This window comes from Schistocerca gregaria, chromosome 1, assembly GCF_023897955.1.
Source record: "Schistocerca gregaria isolate iqSchGreg1 chromosome 1, iqSchGreg1.2, whole genome shotgun sequence".
NCBI classification, from domain to species: domain Eukaryota; kingdom Metazoa; phylum Arthropoda; class Insecta; order Orthoptera; family Acrididae; genus Schistocerca; species Schistocerca gregaria.
The window spans coordinates 1,062,271,792-1,062,293,656 of NC_064920.1; the positions used below are offsets into that span (position 1 = coordinate 1,062,271,792).

Below are 21,865 nucleotides of genomic sequence, written 5' to 3' on the forward strand. Positions count from 1 at the left end.
GATGGCAACATAGTGAAAGAACTGGAAGAGAGGTGTAGCAAAGCTAATGCAGTGAGCGCTCAGCTACGATCTACTCTCTTCTGCAAGAAGGAAGTCAGTACCAAGACTAAGTTATCTGTGCACCGTTCAATCTTTCGACCAACTTTGTTGTATGGGAGTGAAAGCTGGGTAGATTCAGGTTACCTTATCAACAAGGTTGAGGTTACGGATATAAAAGTAGCTAGGATGATTGCAGGTACTAGTAGATGGGAACAATGGCAAGAGGGTGTCCACAATGAGGAAATCAAAGAAAAACTGGGAATGAACTCTATAGATGTAGCAGTTAGGGCGAACAGGCTTAGATGGTGGGGTCATATTACACGCATGGGAGAAGCCAGGTTACCCAAGAGACTCATGGGTTCAGCAGTAGAGGGTAGGAGGAGTCGGGGTAGACCAAGGAGAAGGTACCTGGATTCGGTTAAGAATGATTTTAAAGTAATAGGTTTAAGATCAGAAGAGGCACCAATGTTAGCACTGAATAGGGGATCATGGAGGAAATTTATAAGGGAGCTATGCTCCAGACTGGACGCTGAAAGGCATAATCAGTCTTAAATGATGATGATGATGATGACTGAGACCATCTACAACTACATGCATATTCCGAAGCCACTGTACGGTGCATGGCGGAGGGTGCCTCGTGCAACTGCTAGTCGTTCCTTTCCCAGTTACACTCTAAAATAGAGTGGGGGAAAAGTTGTCTGTAACTCTATGTGCTTCCACATAAACCCGAATTTCTCTTATTTTGTCTTCGCGAACCTTACGCGGCATGTACGTTGCTGGCAACATAATCTTTCTGCATTCAGCCGTTAGTGCCGGTTCTCAATAACTTTTATGTGGATGACGATTGACAGCCACTCCCAATTAGATCGAAATAAATTCGCAGAATGAGAATAGGAATGTAGACAGTGTGACACATGGAAGTTTGGGTGAGTACCGGAGGCAAGCACGGATAGCACAACGCCAGAGCGACCGTTCGTTGTAAGCGGGAAATCCGCGATCCGTCACTAATTTTCATGGGCCTATGTAATCAACAGGTAGAATATCTATCTATACCTAATACACCCTGACGCAAAGTTATTCGCATTCAGCGAATTTATTTATTATCTAAGCTGTGGCAGATCGGTCCTAGGCGCTTCAGAAATGGCTCTGAGCACTATGGGACTTAACATCTGCGGTCATCAGTCCCCTAGACCTTAGAACTACTTAAACCTAACTAACCTAAGGACATCACACACATCCATGCCCGAGGCCGGATTCGAACCTGCGACCGTAGCAGCAGCGCGGTTCCGGACTGAAGCGCCTAGTAGTCCGGAAGTTCTAGGGGACTGATAACCTCACATGTTAAGTTCCATAGTGCTTATAGCCATTTGAACTATTTTATATAAACGCAATCCCATAACAACTACACAGAATAATCAGAAAAAGATGAAAGAAAAGACAAGATGGTACACAATGACATGCAGACACAAACTCACCCATAAAATCACCAACATTTTCTAAAGACAGGGAATAAACATAGCATACACAACAGACAATTCCTATACAAAAATACACCCTAAAACTTGACAAAAAACAGAGACATGTACCACAAAAGCACGTACATATGAGCTACAGTGTAACACTTGTGATAGCACATACAAAGGCCAAACAGGGAGAACATTCGATATCAGGTACAAGGAACACATGAGAGTCTGGAAATATGGGGCGAACCACTCCACATTTGCAGAACACCTAAGAGAAAATGACCACAAACCAACCACTAGAGAAGATGACATGAAAGTAATTAGAATCAACAATATGCAATAAAATTACCACATACATAAAATCAAAACAGAAGGAAAAATCCTGTTGAATGATCAAGTACACATGCCAAGCAATTCATTATTTACACTAATAGATAAAATAATAGAATAACGTTCGAAAAAAGTATTAATACAATAATACTGTCCAATGTAATAATAATAGAACCCAACATCTTTACACTCACTCATCCATGAACCCCTCCACAGAATACTGAAACGAAAAGTCGAAACAGCTGTCACCAAAGTCACCAAAGTTTTCAGCCACTCGCTAACAGATAGTTCACCCGCCACCCCAGCCGCACAATCTGCCCCCCCTCCCAAAAAAAACGTCGGCTCTACCCCACCCCTCCTCTCCCTCATATACACGCTCACACACACACACACGGTATAAACATCATAAATAAGAGTTAGTATCGAACATATACTTCGTTATGTTGGTAACCACTAGGTAAACATACCAAAGAAGATGAAACACGTAATGGAGTCATAATATTTACGCTGTGAAAAGCAGTGTACGATGAAATAGTTATATCGAGCGACAAAAGAACAGTAGTCCACCACAAAAAAGAATGAGAAACATGGTGAACAGAGTGTGGAAGGCGAGAACGCAAAGATGTGATTATATGGCAGTGATAAAAGTGGTAGCGCGACCTCCAGACCAGATATGAGGAAACGCAGATCAGGAAATCGTAAGTAATTACGTTTTTTACAAAAAATCGCGAAGAGAACTGTTTGATAATCTGTAACTAACAAAACTGTATCGTTATAGATCCCAGTGATGATGCCCTAGAACAAGGGAAGGCGAAACGCGTATGGGATAAATAAAGTAACTAGCATCAGGAAAAGCAGTTTTATTTTCAAAACTAGTATTTATATGCTTGCTGTAGAGGATGGCAACACAAACAAACTTGTTAGTGGTTTGACACGAGGAAGCAGAAGCGTTGGAGATCGTGACGGACAGGAACCTCGGCGGCGGTAATTCGGCCTTCAGAAGCGCATTCGTCACGGCTGCGAATACAGCAGAGTTACGTAAGGGCGGTCGGCACAGCTGCAAGCACTTCTGAGGCGCCGTCACCTTCCTCCGAGGCGGTAACTAGACACCCAGTCTCACACCGGCCCGCCGCTGCTTTCGGGCGCCCGTCACTATTTGTAGCTACGGCCTTATAGCAGATAGCACGGATGTCTGAGTCAGATTGCCTGTGTAAAACGAGGTGCGAAATCTTCACTCTTTTAGATTGACATTCGTATTTAGGAACAGTAATAAGTCACACGGATTTAACATTACACTACTGAATCGATAATTTATGAATAATTTATGCCCTATGCGGTCGTGCACTGCTGTGGTGGGTGGTGGAACGCCAGACTTCCGTATGGTACTTCTGTGGTCGTTTTCTCCTTATATCTCCCACGTAGGACTTAAAACATTGCAATGGAATTTATTGATTGTCTGACCAGCAGCGACGAACCCTTTACGATCAACAAGCTGTAAGGGGGAACATGCATGCAGATGCGAAACAACGTCATTATCCAAAAATGGCTCTGAGCACTATGGGACATAACTTCTGAGATCATCAGTCCCGTAGAACTTACTACTTAAACCTAACTAACCTAAGGACATCACACACATCCATGCCCGAGGCAAGATTCGAACCTGCGACCGTAGAGGTCGCCCGCTTCCCGACTGGTCGCGCGGTTCCAGACTGTAGCGCCTAGAACCGATCGGCCACCCCGGCCGGCCGTCATTATTCGATTTATTTCCTATCCAATAGTACAACTCATAGACAATAATTTCCTGAAGTTTCATTACCCAAATCGCATCATAAGTGTAATAAAAAATTATAGAGTGCCGTAATCAGTCGTCTTTTTTCAGTTTGTATTACGCAAATCCAGATTTCGGCTAGTAGCAGGCCATTCTCAATGCACTATTTTCTATTCTTAATGCATGTAAGTGTCCGCCCTCGGTAACTGAGTGGCGCCGGCACGGTAGCTCAGCGTATTCGGTCAGAGGGCTGCTCAACCTCCGTAATAAAAAAACTGAGTAAAGGAATCAACGATGAATTTGAACGGATGTCTTGTGACGTCCGCCCAAACCAAACGCAACCAAATGAAAAAAGTTGTCAGCGCGATAGAATGTCAGTCCCAAGGGCCCGGGTTCGATTCCCGGCTGGGTCGAAGATTTTCTCCGCTCATGGACTGGGTGTTGTGTTGTCCTAATCATCATCATTTCATCCCCATCGATGAAGTGGCGTCAAATCGAAAGACTTGCACCCGGCGAACGGTATACCCGACGGGAGGCCCTAGTCAACCGACATTTACATTTTAATGCACCTAAGTCCCAGTTGTTCGGGCGTCAGTTACAGAACTGTGGCTGACGCCCAAACAACAGGGACTTACATGCATTGAGAATAGAAAATAGTGCATTGAGAATGGCTAGCTACTAGCCGAAACTGGATTTGCCTAAGAAAATCTAAAAAAGGACGACTCATTGCTGTACTCTATAATTTATAAGTCACATAACAGTCGCTGAGTGTACCCACTTTTCGAATGGAAGGTAACCTGATGCAATAAAAAAATTAAATGCCATGCTCAATTGGCGAAGAATCTCTTCATACCCAGGAGGATGGTATTCCTTACACTATAAGGGCAGTCTTTTTGAAACATTCTGAACGCCAACAAGCCAACATTCAGGTTTCTGTAACCCCGAGCTTATCAAGACGTGTGTTCATTGTTCATGGCAAACCGTAGGACGTTAGGGACTCTCTGAACGCCGTCATATGGAAAAGTTGCCCCAGAACCACATTTTGCTCAGCCGCGGTAGTGAAAACTGCAGTTTATTACGCAGTTATTTTATTTAATGGTGGCAATTCAGGGAGGATAAACGTCTTGCAGAGAGTCGGCTTCAAGGCTAGAGTGCAGTTCTGGAGCCTTCGGATACAGAGTATGCAAGGGAAAAAAATTCAATTTCAAAGGGCACCTTTCCAGAATTACCATTTTCATAATTCAGGAACATATTCTCAGAAACTAGGCAAGCTAGAGCCATGATTTTTGGCATGTCTTTTGCAGTATGTGTAAGAAACATATGCAAAGGTGGAAATTTTAATATTGTTCCTGTATGCCAAGATACAGGATTTAGAATTTTTATGCATATTTTTTCATTTAAAAAATTACTGAACATATAAATTCATTACATATAAGTGTATTAAAATTCTTCTGTGGATTTGCTTCGATACATATTGAGGTTATACTGCAAAATTTACAAGAAATTTGTTGCAAAATGTCTGAGAAAATAGAACATTTGTGAATCTTTGGGTCATTAAATTTAAAAAATCTAATATGAAAAATTGTCAGAGGATGAATTGAACTAATGTTAATCTTTATACAAAATTTCAGCAGTGTAAGACGAAAAGAGTGGATTTGGTGAATGACTGTATTTTATACATATATTTTGTTTGTGTCTCCCGTTGATACTCTTGACTTGTTGAGCATTGTTTGGGCCAGGTGAAGGACTCAACCGTTGCGAATATTCTGCTCGGTTCAAGGGTCACAGCGATGAACACAGCATTCATCGCAAGTCACAACCTTCGAAAAGAAGTTCGGATAGCCTTGCAGCAGTTGCTCAAGTTCCCTTCAGATGTACACGCAATGATCCTTCTGTTCGTCTGTACACTCCTGGCATAAACTCAGTGTAGCCCCTCTCGTGTTCAGTACTCTGACAGAATATGTTCACGTGTACTTTAATTTGGTGTTGCAGAGGTCTTGAAAATGTAAGTACAGACGAAGGAACATGGACTTCTAACAGACATGTTATACTAAAATCACGCTTGTGTGGCTGGTGCCATAGGTAAATGACATCTACTGGACGCAGAATGCAACGAGCAGCGAGGCATGCGGTCGTATGATTGTCAATATTAGGAACAATAAAAAAAAAACAGCGCAGCTGGTGGTTTTGCGGTACAGGGTAGTTCCAGCGCGGGCTACTTGGCGTGTCTCCAGTTACCCTCCAGGAAACGGCAGCAACCGGTCCCCGGTATCACGCTGCCACAGTGGCTCCTGTTACGCCTTTCGCAACGCCCATACGAGGAAAGCTGTCGGCATGACGTCACCGCAAGTCCCAGGGGAGAAGGGAACCCTGTGATATCAGAGACACCCACACTGAGTGTCCCGCTAAGGTGTTGGCATTACCGAACTATGTCTTGTTGACAGATCGAAAACAGCAACATGTTATCAAAGTAGAGTCCTCCACAGAGGTAGACGCGTTATGGACAGAAAGACCGCTCTATAGCCTTCTTCAGTTTACCCTGTTTAATCGTACTTACGGCAGTGGTAGCGGTCGCGCGGTTTCAGACTGAAGGCCTAGGACCGCTTGGCCATAGCGGCCGGCTTGGTTTAAACCAACCTGGGAGTTTGGTGCCCAGTGGAATACGGTAAACTCATCTTGATGCTCTTAGAACCACGCACGTAAACTGCGAGCTGTGTGAGACGTTACATTGTCCTGCTGGTAGATGCCATCAAGCCGAGGAAAACCAAACCGCATGTAGGGGTACACATGGTCCCCAAGGATAGTTGCATACTTGTGTCGATCCAGAGATGACCCAGGGAATTCACGGAAACATTGCAAAGGGCACAATGCTCCCTCCTTCAGCCTGGACCCTTCCGGCGACTGGTGCATGATATTTGCTTTCAGGAGTTTCACGCTATACACGCCTACTGCCTTATGTCCGATAGATTATGAAGCGTGATTAATCTGAAAAGACAACCTAACGACACTCAGTGGAGGTCTAGATGCGGTACTGACGAGCAAATTCCAGCCTTCGTCGCCAATGGACAGCAGTCAGCATGTGTGTGCACAAACATGTGTATGCAAATGTACATCCTGAATGAAGTGACATGTGACAATAAAGCATGTTTACCGGTCTTGCGTCTGTAGGAAGTAGCGGAGGAGACGAAATGATTTTCAGTCATCTGGCAGAAACAACAGCATCAAAAGAGATGCCTGTATCGCTCTTCTGTGTAATCGATTTCCACGTAAAAACTGTAGACTTACAATGCATAAGAAACTTCCTGCAGAGTGAAAACTTCAATTTGAAAAAAAACGTATGGTTTTATGAACCATTGCAGGTCCTAATGGTATTTTTTAAGTGTAGTATCAAGGTATGGTATTACATCCTGACGTTACCGAATAATGTAGTTTTTACTCTATGCAACCACGTCTGGTGCCATAGAAATCATTCTGTTATCGTAACACACATTCTTTCATCTTGTCTCTAATTCTTTTCAGTGATTTCTACATGTTCCTTTCTCAGCTGATTCTGCGACAAACTTCCTAACATCTTACCAGTTGCTCATATTCTGAGACGTGGCAGTCAATCCACCTTTCAAGTGATTTTGTAGTTTCGTCACGTTCTGCACAGTGTCTTTCCCTTGAATGAGATATCTCACACTTTTGTCGTGCTACAGGGGAAACATCACGCTGGAAATCAAACTGACTGACGTTTTATGTCAATTTTTATTACGTTTGATATTCCGCATGGAATATATGTTCAACCACCTTTCCTAAGCATGGATGATTGGTAGATTGTATATGTAAAACCTATGGTTATCGGTAAATTCTGTTGGACTCCCCGGTTCAGCTTTGTAGCATTTTCTGTGGACGTCTATTGAGTTTAATTTTTCCAAGCTGGCTTTGGACGTCAGTTAGTTCGGAAATTTATCTGACCAGGCTTTCCCAGCGTGCAGCGTCGTAATTAGTTCCCTGAGACCGATGTGCAATACAACAGCTTGTTCAAGAATCAAGCGTAGTGTATCTTACCATATGACTGGAGGAGCAAAATGCGTCTTGTCGACTGGTCATTTCGCTTCCTCCAAATTTCTTTCTCTCTCTGTCCACAGAGTGGAGATAGGTTGCATTTTGTACAGCGTTAATCGATGCTGTGCTGAGTTCTGATGAAAATGACATGCCTATTCCATGCGCCTTTGGAAGTCATTTGTCAGAAGCGTTATGGGGTTCCCACAGCTATCGTTTAACTATATTCAGATAGGACTATGGTCTCCATTTGGTCAAGAATGACCTCATGGATCGTGATCTTGTTTAAGATTCGCGCTTCTCTCTATTGTGAGACTCAAGCTAGTTTTGACGAGTCGAGCTTCACTAGAAATAAGTGAATTGTGCCTTCGGTTATAAAACGACGGAGAAAAGAATGTTTGCCTGTACTAAAACGTTGAAAATGCTTTCCTTGGATTATGTGGTAAGTTTACACTGTTCACGTTCCACTATTTTGCACATCTTTTCCGCGTTCGACTTACAAAATTCATAACTTAACATTAAACCTTTTCGTGACAGGAATATGCATTTCACCTCATTCAGGAGAAGAAATAAAACATGTATTAAAACAAAGTACACCTGATGATGGACCCACTGGGTCCGAAATGCACCGTGTAGTTAATAAAACACGACAAAATTGTGACTGAGGGCGTTGTTTAATTCATACCTCCAATGTTTTGAATACAGTCACGTTTTAAGACGCGAAATATTGAAAAAATTAAAATTTATCAATATTTTTGAAATAATATGTTGCATGTCTACTGCAAACAACTTCTGAGTTACCCTGCAGCATCGCGTTCCTAGTCTAGCGGTGACAGATCGCGTCACGAGGAACAACTTTTGCCGGCCAGGGTGGCCAAGCGGTTCTAGGCGCTACAGTCTAGAACCGCGCGACCACTACGGCGCAGGTTCGAATCCTGCCTCGGGCATGGATGTGTGTGATGTCCTTTGGCTAGTTCGGTTTAAGTAGTTCTAAGTTATAGGGGACTGACGACCACAGAAGTTAAGTCCCATAGTGCTCAGAGCTATTTGAACCATTTTTGAACAATTTTTGTTAAACATAAAATGCTCGCTGGGACTTCTCGCCGACCCTAGGTGTCTTTCATAATTGGCTATGCCCCTGAGAGACTGCAGGGCATAGGCACTCTGTGACCTTCACATGCAGTGTGTGTTGCCTACATTCCAGTCATCTGCTCTGCGAGAAAGAGGGGGGTGGGGGGGGGGGGGGTGCAGGGGCAACCAGAGTTTCTAAAATACACTTCTCTGCTTAGACAAACTCATGCTAAAAATCACTATCAATCTACTGGAGTCTCTACTATGCAGATGCCGCACATCTGGTCGGTACACCCTGCTACTTGGCTAGGGGCAGCTAATTTAATAAAAATACGCCTAGCGTCGCTGGAAAGTGTCTGTGAACATTTTTTATCTCACAAAAGTTGTTCCTCAGGATCCATGACCCCTTGACGTTCGATGCAAAGACTTTGAAACACCCTGTATTATGTTTTTAACTCAGTCAAATGGCTCTGAGCACTATTGGACTTAACAACTATGGTCATCAGTCCGCTAGAACTTAGAACTACTTAAACCTAACTAACCTAAGGACATCACACAACACCCACCCAACACGAGGCAGAGAAAATCCCTGAACCCGCCGGGAATCGAACCCGGGAACCCGGGAGTGGGAAGCGAGAACGCTACCGCACGACCACGAGATGCGGGCTAACTCAGTCATCAATAGTTTATTTTACAAAGTGAATTAATATTAAACTGCGGTCATATATTTTCACTAATTGTGCATAGCGAGCAGTTTTTATAGCTGTGTAAAGCTAAGATAAAACTGAAAATGTTGTTTTTGAGTCAACTGTTTTATTACAGGCGCCCGTTGCGACGGAACGTTTTACTGTCGTCAGACGATAAACCTACGGTCCAGGTACGAATTCTTCTCTTGTAACTTAATTTCTCACCCGTACTGCGGTGGTCCACCTGAGCCAATTATGAAACGCTGAACAGAAACCATGGGATTAAAGACAACCAAATATCTTTTGAATATATTCGTCCTCTCTTTTAAGAAACTGAACAGCTAGGAACTACACTGGTCAGATACTCTTAAGACTCAACAGTGACACTTCACAAGGGAAGGTACCAATGTGCACGATGAAAAAGAAGCCTCAGTCTATACTTCGCGGTGTCCAGTAGGACTGGGATTTTGATCAGTAATGTATATCGAAATATCGGTACATCTGAATAACTTACACGATATTTTTAATCGATAACCAACATACCGGTAACTTCGCTACTTTCTGGCGATATAATCGGATGTTATTATTAACAGAAAATCTCATAGCCTCTTTTTAATACTGAAATATTTACAACATAAGAAAGGTGCCTAAGATTTCTACTTTGAAGTTCTTAGAGAAATTATGACTGTTACCAAATTTGTATTTCGAAACCACCTACCATTCTAAAGTAAGATTTCTAGCTCTATTTGAAACGCAATTCTTGAAACCTCCTCTGTTTGTGTTGTTCGTCGATCATTGTGTGTTTCTGTTAGTAATTCTGTTGTGTAAACACAACGGAGAAAGAAAATGCCTCTCAATAGTAACGTATCGAATTATTTTAAATCAAACGATGGTAAAATTGCGAAGAGAAATTATTGTGGGACGGCACTCCGAACCTCTGGTAAACCCAACTATATTTAAAGCTCATTTTAAGTCCCAGCATTCGAAAATATTGATCACGAATGGACTGCTACGGACTACACGAGGAAAACAGCGTCAAAATCAAACCCTGATAGTGCTAATACAGAAACCAGACCTCTCGGTCCCACTTCTGCTCCAGCTTGTACGCAAGGAAGTGTCGCCGCTTCTTTGAACAACGTTGCTTCATTTACAGGAGGAGGAAATCGACGACAACAAATAAATGAAGCGATTTTTTTCGTATTTACTAAGACTATGTGCTATTTTATACTTGGAGAAAGAAGCCCCTTTATATATAAAATTAACCAGAAAAACTTTTGTAAAATTAATGAACAGAAAAATAAGAAATCCTTCGTTTACAGTTGAAGCAAAAATTAAGTAACGTTACAATAGTAACATTAACCTCTTATGTATGGACTGAGCACTTACAGAACAGCATACCTCAGACTATATTTCACATGTTCTGAGAAATATTTGTGAATAGTCCGAAATATCTCATGGAGAGGCTAAGACATTGGAGCACATATGGCCAATGCATCAGTGTCTACATTTTCTCAGACAAATTTTGAGTGATTTTGGTTATCTATTTTTTCTCTATTTTTTCTCGTTCGCTGTAGTATAACTTTATTCTTTCTTAACATTTCTCTATTTTTATGTAAAATACTGTACAGTTAAATTTGCTTTTTCTCAACGTTTATTAATTCATAAAATATACTCGAAATTCTGAGAAGTAACTGGGGTAAGCTATAGGGGATATAGAGTATACAGAGTATATAGGTGATATAGAGTATGTACAAGAGAAAAGAGGGAGCAATAAGGCTGGAAGGCCAACAGCCAAGTCCTGGGATAATAAACGTGTATGGCAGGGACGTAGTCTTTCACCCCTACTGTTGAATCTATACATCGAAGAAGCAATAAGGAAAATAGAGGAAAGTTTCAAAAGTGGGATTAAAATTCAAGGTGAAAGGGTATCAATCATAAGATTGACTGTTAACATTACTATCTTCAGTGAAAGTGAAGAATTACAAGATCTGTTGAATGGAGCGAACAGCCTAATGAATACAGGATATGGTTTGACAGTAAACCGAAGAAAAATGAAAGTAATGAGAAGTAGCAGAAACGACAAAAGCGAGAAACTTAACGTCAGAATTGGTAATTACAAAGTAGATGAAGTTAACCAGTACTATTGCCTGGGCAGTAAAATAGCGCATGACGGACGGAGCAAGGAGGACATAAAAAGTAGACTCGCACAGGCAAAACGGGCATTCCTGCCCAACAGAAGTCTGCTAGCATCAAACGTAGGCCTTAATCTGAGGAAGAAATTTCTGAGGATTTACGTTTGCAGTGCAGCATTGTATGGTAGTGAAACATGGACAGTAGAAAAACCGGATCATAAGAGAATCGAAGAATCTGAGATGTGGTGCTACAGAGGAATGTTGCAAATTATGTGGGCTTATAAGGTAAGAAGTGAATAGGTCTTGCCCAGGTTCGGTGAGAAAGGGAATATGTGGAAAACACTAACAAAAAGAAGGGACAGGATGATAGCATATCTGTTAGGAGATCAGGGAATAATGGTTCAAATGTCTCTGAGCACTATGGGGCTTAACATCTCAGGTCATCAGAACCCTAGAACTTAGAACTACTTAAACCTAACCAACCTAAGGACATCACACACATCCATGCCCGAGACAGGATTCGAACCTGTGACCGTAGCAGTCGCGCGGTTCCAGACTGAAGCCTCTAGAACCTCTCGGCCACATCGGTCGCTGTGTTGATTATAAATTACCTTAGTCGTACTGTAATTGATTTACAGGCCATGACAATCCGGAGCAAGCTCTTTCATTTTTCTGCTGAACAGAAGAAACAGAATTCGTGTTTGCTGACATTACACGACGCTCTTTCTGTTTTGTTTGAAGTTAATTGAATCAATCACTCGAGTGGATGCACAATCAAATTAGAACTGCCAAATTAAAGCCATCTTTCCACAATTTCAACAACAAAACAGAGGACGGTTCAAAATTAATTTGTTTTCTCATTGTAAGGAATTGATCGTTTCCTTTAAAGCTTCTGGGAATAGTTTTGAATATATGAAATCTCTTTACCGGAATCCTTTTTTTTATTTCTGGACTCCTCACTATCCTGATGAAGTGCAAGAACATCTACAGCGCTGACGTCTGTATTTGTTAGTGTAGGCGGCCAGCGATCAGCGAATAACTTCCATGGTAGTAGTCGGAGCTGTAAAGGATAAGAACTGTAGAGGAAGACAGAGATTGGAGTAAATCCATCAAATAATTGACGACATAGGTTGCAAGTGCTACTTTGAGATAAAAGGGCCGGCACAGGAAAGGAACTCGTGGTGGACTGCAGGAATTGATAACGTAAAAAAAGCTAAATTTTTGAGCGCCGATTTATCGAAACATCGATGATTCCTGCTGACTAACGGTCGATACCGATATTTCGTTTGGCGACATTCTATTATATGGAATATCGACATTTATCTGTTGATGTCCAATCCCTGTTTTCTTGTCAAGTTTTGAATTAGAGACACTGCACCCAGGCTGGGTCACTCGCCCCAAGACGTAAGTTGGTCACAGATCTGCCCGTCGTGAAAGCCGCAGCACACAATGCAGTGTTAAGGCGGATGCCGTACGTGGCTAATCGGGTAAGAGCAGCCGGCGATTTACAGCAGTGGAGAGTAAGGTGACTTTTACGACCGTGAATGCGGGCGTGTATAATTGAGACGCGGCTTCCAGCGGCGGAGCGCGTGACTGGAAAATCCTCGCGGGTCCAGCACAAGGCCGCCCCCAAGGCCTCCCCCGCTGACGAAATTGGGCGGCCGGGCGGCGACAGTCGCCGGCGCGCGCCGATCGCGTGGCGGCTTTCAATCGCCGCCCACTCGACGGGGGCGGCGGGCTTGCGGCCGAACGCCGCGACTGCGGGATTAAGGAGGTCGACCGGCCGGAACACTTTACTCACACCACAACCGTCTCCTGTGTCGGCAGATACTGACGAAGACCGCACATCTACTCCGCAAGCAACCGTACAGTGCACAGTGGAGGACTACGTACCAACATTAGCGGTTTCGGTCATATTTAATGCACGTAGACTATCGGATCAAAAATACACTACTGGCCATTAAAATTGCTACACCAAGAAGAAATGAAGATGATAAACGGGTATTCATCGGACAAATATATTATACTAGAACTGACATGTAATTACATTTTCACGCAATTTGGGTGCATAGATCCTGAGAAATCAGTACCGAGAACAACCACCGCTGGCCGTAATAACGGCCTTGATACGCGTGGGCATTGAGTCAAACAGAGGTTGGATGGCGTGTACAGGTACAGCTGCCCATGCAGCTTCAACACGATACCATAGTTCTTCATGAGTAGTGACTGGCGTATTGTGACGAGCCAGTTGCACGACCACCATTGACCAGACGTTGTCAGATCGTGAGAGATCTGGAGAATGTGATGGCCAGGGCAGCAGTCGAACATTTACTGTATCCAGAGAGGCCCGTACAGGACCTGCAACATGCGGTCGTGCATTATCCTGGTGAAATGTAGGGTTTCGCAGGGATCGAATGAAGGGTAGAGCCAGGGGTCGTAACACATCTGAAATGTAACGTCCACTGTTCAAAGTGCCGTCAATGTGAACAAGAGGTGACCGAGACGTGGAACCAATTGCACCCCATACCATCACGCCGGGTGATACGCCCGTATGGCGATGACGAATATTCGCTTCCAATGTGCGTTCACCGCGATGTCGCCAAACACGGATGCGACCATCATGATGCTGTAAACAAAACCTAGATTCATCCGAAAAAATGACGTTTTGCCATTCGTGCACTCGGTTCGTCGTTGAGTACACCATCGCAGGCGCTCCTGTCTGTGATGCAGCGTCGAGGGTAACCGCAGCCATGGTCTCCGAGCTGATGGTCCGTGCTGCTGCAAAACGTCGTCCAACTGTTCGTGCAGAAGGTTGTTGTGTTGCAAACGTCCCCATCTGTTGAGTCGGGGATCCAGACGTGGCTGCTCGATCCGTTACAGCTATGCGGATAAGATGCCTGTCATCTCGACTGCTAGTGATACGACGCCGTTGGGATCCAGCACGGCGTTCCGTATTACCCTTCTGAACCCACCGATTCCATATTCTGCTAACAGTCATTGGCTCTCGACCAACGCGAGCAGCAATGTCGCTATACGATAAACCGCAATCGCGTTAGGCTACATCCTATCTTTATCAAAGTCGGAAACGTAATGGTACGCATTCCTCCTCTCTACACGAAGCATCTCAACAACGTTTCACCAGGCAACGCCGTTCAACTGCTGTTTGTGTATGAGAAATCGGTTAGAAACTTTCCTCATATCAGCACTTTGTAGGTGTCGCCACCGGCGCCAACCTTGTGTGAATGCTCTGAAAAGCTAATCATTTGCATATCACAGCATCTTCTTCCTGTCTGTTAAATTTCGCGTCTGTAGCACCTCATCTTTGTGGTGTAGCAATTTTAAAGGGCCAGTAGTGTATTCGGAACGCCACCCTTGAAATGCGGCACTGAACACTAGATGTCACGAGAAACACACACATCTGCTAGTATGAAAGGAGATGGGGAGTATTGTGACATCAGTAGAAAAACTGAGACAGCGGATTGAGTCGCTCAGGAGAGCACAGTAACTTGGAAAGTGGACTAGTCGCTGGATCTCACCTCAGTGCGTAACAAACCTATTAGGACATTTCAACTTTCTACCGATGTCCAAGTCGGTTGCTGGTGATGTGAATGTGAACTGGCACCGCAAAGACACAACCAAAGCTAAACCAAAACCTCGTCTACTGACAAACAGAGACTTTCCAGCACTGCATAATTATGCTCATGATACTGACATCGTACACATAATGCTTACCGCTATTTCAAAACTCATTTAACTGCAATCGAATTAGTCACGATCTTTCGAAGGTTAGAAGGGAAAATGTTGTGCAAAGTATCAGACCTGAACACCTGGTCTTGGGTGACATTAAGTGCCTTTCTTGCTCAAGCCTTTTTCTGCAAATCTGTTGTCCCATCTGACATCTGTGTAATCATACAGAGGAGGAAAAGCATCAAACTTCGTTTTCCCGAGGCCTTACCTGCTGCAGACATTCACAAAAAACACCACTGTATATAAGCAGAAAAAGACCAACTTACCTGATGGAAATCCTTACCTGCTGGGGAAGACAGAAAAAAAAGACGGTACTGCAATATCGGACTGACTTAAAATAATACAGGCTCCCCTTTATTCCCTTTTATTGCCCAAAGTAAATTGGAATAAGTCGTTTCAATGTCACGCATGTATCCTTAGGTGCCAAAGTAATATATATTACTGCCGTATGTGTGGGCAGGACAGAGATATATTCTTCATCCACGTTTCTGGTAGATGGGGCAGTAGGTAAGTGTCGCGACGTTTTGTCCAACCCAAAGAAATGGAAACATACGAATTAATTTCTACGATACCACTATTTGTAGAATCACTTTTACTTGGTTTCCTTAACTGACTTACATGTGCCATGTGCCATGAAAACTTGTCCATATTGCAATCGGCTGAACAGAAACATAGAATTACATACTTCGAAAAATTACACATACATTTACAGTGACATGTTCTAGGATTGTTAAGTACATGCATAATAGTAACAACGACAAAATGTTTGTCTGTTGTACAAGGTGAGTGGTTTAAGAGGTAATATTCCATGTATTTCGTAAACTGTTCAAGGTATCGACATGATATTTTCGACAAATGGTAGTATGCAAAGGACACGTAATTTTCTTCTACGTCATTTACATTGGTAACTCTTTTATCAAGTAAAGTAATTTTTTTCTACGTCGTTTATATTTGTAACTCTTTTTAACGCGTAAGATCACTAACCAGATTCTTTTTTATGAAACGACAAACTTAAACAGGATTCCAAATTTCAGGAAAATACAAATACAGTGCGGTGACACTTTTCGCAAACGTATCTAAAAATTTAGCTAAAATTAGTGAGGTAAGATGATGAGAATTTTCTGTACCTCCCACCGTCTTAGTGCATATAACGACGCACCCAAACACGAAAACCCCACCAGGTGGTGATTATATCGAAAAAGCGGATTTAGGCCGCGTTGAGTCTCACTTCCAACATATTTCTCGGTAACTCTTTATACGAGTGTCAACGCCTTCATCAACAAACACTGTATCACACCTCTTTTCGAGAGCTCTCGAAAGCCTTTAAGAAAAAGATAATCTTCCATTAAAAAAATTGTTACCTCGGTTGAAGCTTGCGTTAAAGTATTAACCAAATAATAAGATTACGTAACCCACAGTATCATATTACTTAGCGACAACTCCCTTTTACCATCTTGTAGATGTTACAAAACAGTTGGAATGTTAGTGCCCTTATGTGAATTAGCCTGTATAAAGGGAGATTCGGTGATGATGTTATAAACTTTCGGGGATGATGGAGAAGGGTAAATGTATCAATATGAGTTAGGGACCCTAGTCCGAAGAAGATCGATTCGCATAGTTATAAGCGAAAATCGTGTTGATACCTATGAAAGTGGACTGCTCTTGTTAACGTGTAGAGTAGGCAACTTTCAGAGGTGGTAATACGGATCAAAGCGAGAAAGCATGTGCAGTGAACATGGGCTCTAAATTGCGTATCTTAAGGACTGATGACCACAGATGTTAAGTCCCATAGTGCTCAGAGCCATTTGCGTATCTTAAAAGCTACGTACACCATGAAGCACATCTCTTCTACTGAACAAGTGCCCGTAGCTCTTACGATATGCATTTTAGAGTCCATATTTACTGAACATTTTTTTCTTGGTTTGGTCCATACTCCCACCTCTGAAAGTTGTCTGCCCTATAATGTTAACAGAAACAGTGCCGGTGCATGTATTCCACTGTCAGAGATATCGCAGTATCCCTTACCTCATACTGATAAGTTTACCCTTCTCCATCATCCCTCAAAGTTTGTAACGTATTCACGGAATCAACCTGCGTAAATTACATATTCTGCCGAAGTGCTTTACTAGAACAGATTTGTAAACGAAAAGAAAATTAGAATAAATTCCACAGTTCGCACGGTACAGGTAGCAAAATCATTTTAGTTGACGCAAATGGTTAATAACGTTAAGTTCCTGGTGCATCCTGATTTCTAACTGAAAGGATAGGAGGTATTGTCAAATGATCTATGCTACTGCATATTCTGAATCATCAATGACATTGAATTGATTTATATTTGCATAGAATTTGTATCAACAGTTCTTTTTATAATAAATATTTATTGTTCTCATCAACTGATGGAGCGCAAGATCGCATAATATAGTACAATAATAAAATTCGCTAATTGTGGCACCTGAGGATAGCAGTGCATGGCCGAAACGTCTTGCCCTTTTATTTGGTATGACTGAAAGCAGTCTGAAGAGATTATTGTGTTGTTATAAGGGACTATAATTTACAGGAGCTGGCCTTAAAACATATCACATCGCACAAAGAGAAAACAATAATACTGTAATGTACTAATGAGTGCTTGGAGTCTACAGAAACTAAACAATAGCTAGAAATTGGAAATGCATGCAGGCGCTAGTAAGCTAGTGCACTGTGCTGGTATAGGTCTGACTTTTTGGGAAGCGCTGACGCCACAGAAAAGACGACGCAGGCTGCAGAGAGCGACCCACCTACCTGACAGACTGGTACGTGGACTACTGTGGCACTGTGCAGATACAGCAGCGTACGAGCCGCGTATGGTAGCAGCTGTGTGAACACACACAGCGCAGGCCGGAAGCACGGAACTCGCAGTCCGTGACGGCTCACACAGCTCGCGCGCTCACCTAACTCTTGCCTGTCTCTCTGTCTACGTATGTGTGCTATATTCTGACACCTCAGGACTTCGAGCAACCAAGTAACGACACGGAGGCGGCAGGTTACAAGATGGGCAGAAGACGCTCACATACACGTACACGTTGTTTCCATGAGGATCACACAAACATTCAGGGATTATGTAGATGGACAAATGAGTCAGAGACATGAGACCATGACCCAAAAACGACAGTCGTAAGTTGTAAACAAAGAGAAAATGTCAAATTTACCGCTCTTCTAGTGGAAAAACGCGCGAGACACAGTTGTACGATTGTATAATTTATAAGAACTGGTTCCAGTCTTAGATCATCGTCAGTCAATAAGTGGCAAACATCAAAATAGCATTGAAGCTACAAAACTATAATACACTACTGGCCATTAAAATTGCTACACCAACAAGAAATGCAGATGATAAACGGGTATTCATTGGACAAATGTATTATACTAGAACTGAAATGTGATTACATTTTCACGCAATTTGGGTGTATAGATGCTCAGAAATCAGTACCCAGAACAAACACCTCTGGCCGTAATAACGACCTTGATACGCCTGGGCATTGAGTCAAACACAGCTTGGATGACGTGTGCAGGTACAGCTGCCCATGAAGCTTCAACACGATACCACAGTTCATCAAGAATAGTGACTGGCGTCTTGTGACGAGCCAGTTGCTCGGCCACCATTGATCAGACGTTTTCAATTGGTGAGAAGTCTGGAGAATATGCTGGCCAGGGCAGAAGTCGAACATTTTCTGTATCCAGAAAGGCCCGTACACGACCTGCAACATGCGGTCGTGCATTATCCTGCTGAAATGTAGGGTTTCGCAGGGATCGAATGAAGGGTAGAGCCACGGGTCGTAACACATCTGAAATGTAGCGTCCACTGTTCAAAGTGCCGTCAATACGAAGAAGAGGTGACCGAGACGTGTAACCAATGGCAACCCATATCATCAAGCAGGGCGATACGCCGGTATGGCGATGACGAATACACGCTTACAATGTGCGTTCACTGCGATGTCGCCAAACACGGATGCGACCATAATGATGCTGGAAACAGAACCTGGATTCATCCGAAAAAATGACGTTTTGCCATTCGTGCAACCAGGTTCGTCGTTGAGTACGCCATCGCAGGCGTTCCTGTCTGTGATGCAGCGTCAAGGGTAATCGCAGCCATGGTCTCCGAGCTGATAGTCCATGCTGCTGCATACGTCGTCGAACTGTTCGTGCAGATGGTTGTCTTCCAAACGTCCCCATCCGCTGACTCAGGGATCGAGACGTGGCTGCACGATCCGTTACAGCCATGCGGATAAGATGCCTGCCATGTCAACTGCTAGTGATACGAGGCCGTTGGGATTCAGCACGGCGTTCCGTATTGCCGTACTGAACCCACCGATTCCATATTCTGCTAACGGTCATTGGATATCGACCAACGCGAGCAGCAATATCGCGATATGGGCGATACGATAAACCGCAACCGCGATAGGCTACAATACGACCTTTATCAAAGTCGGAAACGTGTTGGTACGCATTTCTCCTCCTTGCACGAGGCATCACAACAACGTTTCACCAGGGAACGTCAACGCCGGTCAACTGCTGTTTGTGCATGAGAAATCGGTTGGAAACTTTCCTCATGTCAGCACGTTGTAGGTGTCGCCACCGGCGCCAACCTTGTGTGAATGCTCTGAAAAGCTAGTCTTTTGCATATCACAGCATCTTCTTCCTGTCAGTTAAATTTCACATCTGTAGCACGTCATCTTCGTGGTGTAGCAATTTTAATGGTCAGTAGTGTAGTATAGCCTTGTGCGTCTGGCTGAAGAGGGGACAAACTGCCGAGAAAATGCACATATACATGGCAAACAAATTACAACTGGCTGGGAAAAATATTTCATGCACCTTAAGATAGGCAACCCAAGTTACAGCATTTGCTCTGGCTTTTGATGCTGTAAACTGGATTGTCTTCTTAAGGTGCATGAATTGTTTCCCCAGACAGTTTGACACTGGTGTGCATAACTTGATAATGGAGTAACGTTGGCATGATGCGTCACTGCCAAGTAACATCTTGGGCCATACGTAGAAGGAACTGCTACAATACGTCCCGACACTGGAGCAGTTAAGCATGGAGAAACCAGATATGGACCTACTAACCAATCACTATGTTCTCTTCCCATCCTCAAATCCAGTGGAGATCTATGTCGTTGGAAAATTTTATGCATGATTATTTTCTCAGTGGGTGACGACGAAATTTCTGCCATTTGACTGTGAATTGCTAATCATTTAATTCAGACAGTCATGATTTCGGCTTTATAACGATTCTCAAGTGCAAGTTGAAACGTGACAAAATGTCCTAAATTTGACAAATGTTAATGTCAATTTGATATACAGACGTGATAAATGCATGTCACAGCAATGTATTGGCTGTCAAATACGCGTTACAGTTGTTAATGTTATTCTCTGTGTACCATGTCAGCCTTATTATTTATCTGTCTAAGACACTTTCTCGTGTCCTCTAATACAATTAGTTTATCCGAGCAGATATACGTTCTTTCGACGCTGATGTGTCATTTAAACATGTCGGAGTCGGACATTTTTGCAGACTTTTATACTTTAGAATATATGTGAAACACCATCTCCTCTGCTGTTAAGAAGGGCTTTGCTTTCCACTGCCGTTTACGTTCGCTGAACACCCTCACGCGATAGATGCCTAGTACTCTGCAGAGTGCCTCGGTAGATGGAAAACAGGTTCAGAAGCAAATGGTTCTATGACAAGCCTCATGATAGGATAGTATAAACGATCCCATAATCCGACGAAATTTCCCCGGGCTCCCATCCGGGTAGCTGCGTCGAAAATCCGCAACGTTCGATGAGTGTCATTCTCATCATCTTTTGGCAATCTTCGGCAGAAGATGATATGAATGACACTCATCGAAACGTCGTGGATTTTCGACGCAGCTACCCGGATGGAATCCCGAGAAGATTTCATTAGCAGTATACACCGGGAAAGCCTATATTCACATACGATCCCATAACCCGTCTGGTTTCGTAACTTCCGACTCAGTCGTTTTGGGACCAGGGTAACTCGTTCAAACCAAAATCCTTGAAAGTTCGTAAAGGTCATCATGGAAACACTCTGTTTACCATATGCGTGATAAATTCGGTTACGATCAAATTTTCAAACAGAATTTAATTATTACCTCCCTTTTATGGGATTGAAGACGTGTATAACATGTAGAGGATATGTAATTCCACACATTCCAGTTCAATGACTTTTACCATTCCATCCATATCATCTCATCCACTATGCCAATGCACTCAGGATAATTTTTTACTTGAAACTACCTTGATATCATGCAACTGGCCTCCATATTTACAAAATCTGGAAGACTGATCCTTAGCTGTATATCACAAGAGTTGTCTGCCGGACAACTTCTTCAATGTTATGCATCGCCAACTGACTTGTACATGCATCTACTCTCACCCATCTGCATTCTTTACCGCCATTATTATCACAAAATTCCTCGAACTTATCTTTACACCTTACATTTTCTCAGAATTACAAAAACAAAACCCCATTTTCTCTTCAATACTTTCCAAAATAATCCCACATCTCACCCTTACAGTCTCGTTTACCTACAT

At 43.0% G+C, this 21,865-nt stretch overlaps 1 protein-coding gene across 2 annotated transcripts in view; it reads right to left on the bottom strand.

Annotated features, from left to right (window-relative positions):
- LOC126281306 (sorbin and SH3 domain-containing protein 2-like) overlaps positions 1–21,865 on the bottom strand; it is a 239,510-nt gene that overhangs the window by 216,371 nt on the left and 1,274 nt on the right. The window contains exon 1 of one of the 2 annotated variants that reach the window (XM_049980162.1): positions 18,059–18,129. The exons of the other annotated variant lie outside the window; for it this stretch is intronic. The gene's annotated coding sequence lies outside the window, so the exon portion shown is untranslated. Of the gene's footprint in view, positions 1–18,058; positions 18,130–21,865 lie in introns of those variants that run through there. 2 annotated transcript variants of the gene reach the window in all.